Here is a 5,913-nt window from a genome sequence, read left to right on the forward strand (position 1 = left end):
GCTGACTGTAATGGCATGGTAATACTGATAACATTGATATGTAGGGAGGAGAGCCATGCTAACGGTCTCTCCTGCGTGTCTGGGTCGACACCGTCGGGGCTGTCACCAGTGTTTCAGGGGGAAGAGATTGCTGAACGGAGTAGTTCAGGATACCTGACTGATGGGGGCGGGTCCGACATAAAAAGCAGTTTGAGCAAGTAGACGGGACACTTGGCGGGGAACGAGCTTGTGAGTAGAGAGACGGTTAGCTCCCTCTCAACGGACCCACACCTGCTAGCTGTGCCTATACCCCCAGCTAGCCAGACTGCCGACAGATCCTACCCTCAGCTCAGAGAGACATTCGCACCAGGTAGTGACCAGGAAAGAGCACATACCTTGGTTCCGCTCACCACTGCGGAGATACCGCTTAGTCCCATCCTTGCGGTGCCTGTAAAGGACCCGCCCATGCCTGTGGCTGTGTCTGCTGGACTGTGTGCTTCTACTGCGGCCTTGTCTACTGAACTTTCTGCTTCTTCTACTGTGCTGCCGACCATCATCTTTACCCCACCGTGTGGCCGGATCAGGAGATCACGTACTGAAGGACCCGAAGGATTCGTCATCGCCAGGAGACAGTGCATCGCTCATCTGCGGGACCGGATCGGAGACATCTCGCACCGCCTGCAACGCCGCAGAGGGATTTTCCAGCCACCTTCCTCCACCGCACAGAGACTGATAAGTTAACCTGTTATTATTTTCTTCATTTGACTTTCCCCAATCTCAAGTTCATATCTTTACCCACCCCCCGCTTGTACTGTTACTGTACTGATATAAAAATCCTTGTTAACCCTTGCTCTGCCTCCTTTGTGTCACTGCATCCTGCGCACCTGCTAGCATCCTGCAGATACATTTGGTGAGGAAATTCACTTTGTTGTTCTTCATTAATCAAAGTTTGAAGTTTTCTGCTAATTACAGTTCGGTGCACAGGGCCCAGATTGTACAGGGGGTCTTCTCCTCCCCCTTGTTTGTAATTCCCCAGCCCCTCCGCCTGCCTCCGGTCTGTGAATGACCTGTGTCCCCTGTATGAAATCTCAGCAGTGACCTGGATATGATATCATTATCACTAGATAGGTGATAAGTGCTACATCAGTGGGAGTAAGGACACTGGGACCAGGGATTTCTTTCTGGACCACTTAAAAAAACCACAGCCGAAAGATATTTTTTACAACCACATTATAAAACCATATAAAATTATTATGATTGTGAGTGATCCATGTCTGTAGCCCATAATTCTGATACGAAGACATCTGCTGAATTCTCAGTAAAATAATAATTGCAATCATTATAATCTGTATAAATGTCTTCAGCTTAAAAACAAATCACTGCTGTCTTCATTTTTTTTTCTACGGATTGTCCTGAAATTTCTGAACAGTTGGTATCTCTGACTTGAACCTCCACTGATCGCCAAAATGGGACACATGTCCCTGTTAGAATGGAGTGGCAGTGCCCATGCTGGACTGTACGCAGCTCTCTCTGGCAATCCAATAAGGAATGAACGGAGCGGAGGCAGAGCAGGCGCACCGCCATGGGGATAAAAGTACTCTTTCTGGCGATTGGTAGCGGTCTTAGCAGTGGAACACCCACCGATCTAGACGTCATCACCCATCCAACGGTTAGAAGAGATGATAACTTCTACTTAGGGCTCATTCAGACATCCGAGATTGGAACGCAATGCACGGAATGGCCGCGGGTCTCCTGATCCGAGCTTGACGGCTCCATATTATTCGAGCATGCTGAAGTCACTCGGTTAGCACGCTAGCATGCTCCAATAACACCTTATCAGCGCACCTTCGCTCATCGCTGCTTATGAGTATTTCACAATTTGATCTACTAAATGTTCATCTAGTGGCCAAAAACCGCCTGCATATTTCTCACAACGTAAACCCACAATGTTCACACAAAATCGCGGTAAAATTGGTGCATTTTTACAGCACCTTTCAAAGAGGGCAGCAAAAAAACCCCAAAACATTTCTTTTGTTAAAACAACACTGTTTTCTGAAAATACGGCAGTTTTACTAAATTTTTAGGAAATCAAGGGAAAAAAAGAGACCGTATTGTGTCACTGTTCACACGTAGCTTTTGATGTAGTCATGAAGTTCTATATAGATTGAGGCTATGTGCACACGTTGCGGATTTTGTTGCGGATCTGCAGATGTTTTCCATGCGTTGTACAGACCACGTAAACGTGTGGAAAACAAAATCCGCAGAGCACATGCTGCGGAAAAAAACGTGCGGAAGCGCAGCGTTGTTTATTCCCCAGCATGTCAATTCTTTGTGCGGATTCCGCAGAGGTTTACACCCATACCTCCCAACCGTCCCGGATCCAGCGAGACTGTCCTGATTTTGACAGTCAGCCCCGCGATCCCGGGCGGGACATTAATTGTCCCGCACAGGTTGGGAGGTATGTGATATCACCCGGTCAGCTGAGAGCTCCCTGAGTCCCTGCACCCGGCCCGCACAGCAGCACACCACATAATGGCAGCTCTGTGCACAGGACCTGTGATGAGGTCACAGGATGGGAGGAGTCAGGGGTCACATGATCGGGAGGAGGACCTCCGTGTACAGGACTTTGCTGGTTGCCATGGCGCCGGAGGAGGGTAAGGCAGCGTATGTGTTTACAGTGAGGATGTAGCAGAGCCCTGTGTGAACAAGGTGTATGGATCGGAGCAGCGTGTGAAAGGTCTATGGAGCGGAGTCATGAGTGTACGATGTGTACGGAGCCGTGTGCATGAGGTGTACGGAGCGCAGCCACGTGTGTACGAGGTGTACGGAGTGGAGCAGCGTGTGAAAGGTGTATGGAGCGGAGTCGTGTGTAAGAGGTGTACAGAGCCATTTGTACGAGGTGTACGGAGCACAGCCGCGTGTGTACAAGATGTACGGAGCACAGCCGCGTGTGTACGAGGTGTACGGAGCGGAGCAGCGTGTGAAAGGTGTATGGAGCGGAGTCGTGTGTAAGAGGTGTACAGAGCCATTTGTACGAGGTGTACGGAGCACAGCCGCGTGTGTACAAGATGTACGGAGCACAGCCGCGTGTGTACGAGGTGTGCGGAGCACAGCCGCGTGTGTACGAGGTGTACGGAGCAGAGCCGCGTGTGTACGAGGTGTACGGAGCGGAGCCCCTGGATGAAGGCACGCACACCGAAACGCGCGTAGGGGTGATGGCGCCGCAGGTCTGAGGTGATTATGCTTTACTAATTACTTGTTACTGTCCGATATGCTTGCTTGGATGTGGTAGCTGGATTTCATTTACCAGCGTAGTGTTATTTATTCCAATAATATGGATCACTAGCACACCAATATTTGCGGTGGGGCTTGTACTCTTGATTTTGAGCAACTTGTTAACCTCTTACCTGCGGCCCTTGAAGTAGTTGTCACCCTCAGAGTTCCCTTGTCTTTGTTTCTATGTATTTTTATAACATTATATGTATCCAATAAAGATGTTTTTTTAATAATGATCCTTTTTTGTGCAATATCTCTTCATAGGCTTTATGTGTGTACGAGGTGTACGGAGCGGAGCAGCGTGTGAAAGGTGTATGGAGCGGAGTCGTGTGTAAGAGGTGTACAGAGCCATTTGTACGAGGTGTACGGAGCACAGCCGCGTGTGTACAAGATGTACGGAGCACAGCCGCGTGTGTACGAGGTGTACGGAGCACAGCCGCGTGTGTACAAGATGTACGGAGCACAGCCGCATGTGTACGAGGTGTACGGAGCGGAGCAGCGTGTGTACAAGGTGTACGGAGCACAGCCGCGTGTGTACGAGGCGTACGGAGCGGAGCAGCATGTGAAAGGTGTACGGAGCGGAGTCGTGTGTAAGAGGTGTACGGAGCGGAGTCGTGTGTACGAGGTGTACGGAGCACAGCCGCGTGTGTACGAGGTGTACGGAGCACAGCCGCGTGTGTAGGAGGTGTACGGAGCAGAGCCACGTGTGTACGAGGTGTGCGGAGCAGAGCCACGTGTGTATAAGGTATACGGAGCGGAGCAGCGTGTGCAATGTGTATAGAGCAGAGCCGTGTGTGTACGAGGTGTACGGAGCACAGCCGCGTGTGTACGAGGTGTACAGAGCGGAGCAGCATGTGAAAAGTGTACGGAGCGGAGTCGTGTGCAAGAGGTGTACAGAGCACAGCCGCGTGTGTACGAGGTGTACGGAGCACAGCCGCCTGTGTACGAGGTGTACGGAGCACAGCCGCATGTGTACGAGGTGTACGGAGCAGAGCCACGTGTGTACGAGGTGTGCGGAGCAGAGCCACGTGTGTACAAGGTATACGGAGCGGAGCAGCGTGTGCAATGTCTATAGAGCGGAGCCGTGTGTGTACGAGGTGTACGGAGTAGTGCCGTGTGTGTACGAGATGTATGGAGAGGAGCCGTATGTGTACGCAGTGGCGCTGTGTGTGTGCAAGGTATACGGAGCGGAGCAGTGTGTGCAATGTGTATAGAGCGGAGCCGTGTGTGTGCAAGGTATACGGAGCGGAGCAGCTTGTGCAATATGTGAGCGGTGTGTGTATGAGGTGTACGGAGTAGTGCCGTGTGTACGAGATGTATGGAGTGGAGCCGTGTGTGTATGAGGTGTATGGAGCGGAGCTGAATGTGTACGAGGTGTACGGAGCGGAGCCGTGTGTGTATGAGATGTATGGAGTGGAGCCGTGTGTGCAAAGTGTACGGAGCGCAGCCGCGTGTGTAAGAGTAGCTATGTGTGGCCATTATACGGTACGAAGTATCATGTGCGGCCAATATACAGTATGGAGTATCATGTGCGGTCATTATACAGTATGGAGCATCATGTGCGGTCATTATACAGTATGGAGCATCATGTGCGGTCATTATACAGTATGGAGCATCATGTGTGGCCATTATACAGTATGGAGCATCATGTGCGGCTATTATACAGTATGGAGCATCATGTGCGGTCATTATACAGTATGGAGCATCATGTGCGGTCATTATACAGTATGGAGCATCATGTGCGGTCATTATACAGTATGGAGCATCATGTGCGGTCATTATACAGTATGGAGCATCATGTGTGGTCATTATACAGTATGGAGCATCATGTGTGGCCATTATACAGTATGGAGCATCATGTGCAGTCATTATACAGTATGGAGCATCATGTGCGGCTATTATACAGTATGGAGCATCATGTGTGGTCATTATACAGTATGGAGCATCATGTGCGGCCATTATACAGTATGGAGCATCATGTGTGGTCATTATACAGTATGGAGCATCATGTGTGGCCATTATACAGTATGGAGCATCATGTGTGGTCATTATACAGTATGGAGCATCATGTGCGGCTATTATACAGTATGGAGCATCATGTGCGGCCATTATACAGTATGGAGCATCATGTGCAGTCATTATACAGTATGGAGCATCATGTGTGGCCATTATACAGTATGGAGCATCATGTGTGGCCATTATACAGTATGGAGCATCATGTGTGGCCATTATACAGTATGGAGCATCATGTGTGGTCATTATACAGTATGGAGCATCATGTGTGGCCATTATACAGTATGGAGCATCATGTGTGGTCATTATACAGTATGGAGCATCATGTGTGGTCATTATACAGTATGGAGCATCATGTGCGGCCATTATACAGTATGGAGCATCATGTGTGGTCATTATACAGTATGGAGCATCATGTGTGGCCATTATACAGTATGGAGCATCATGTGTGGCCATTATACAGTATGGAGCATTATGTGTGGCCATTATACAGTATGGAGCATCATGTGTGGTCATTATACAGTATGGAGCATCATGTGCGGCTATTATACAGTATGGAGCATCATGTGTGGCCATTATACAGTATGGAGCATCATGTGCGGCCATTATACAGTATGGAGCATCATGTGTGGTCATTATACAGTA

This window comes from Ranitomeya imitator, chromosome 7, assembly GCF_032444005.1.
Source record: "Ranitomeya imitator isolate aRanImi1 chromosome 7, aRanImi1.pri, whole genome shotgun sequence".
Classification (NCBI taxonomy): domain Eukaryota; kingdom Metazoa; phylum Chordata; class Amphibia; order Anura; family Dendrobatidae; genus Ranitomeya; species Ranitomeya imitator.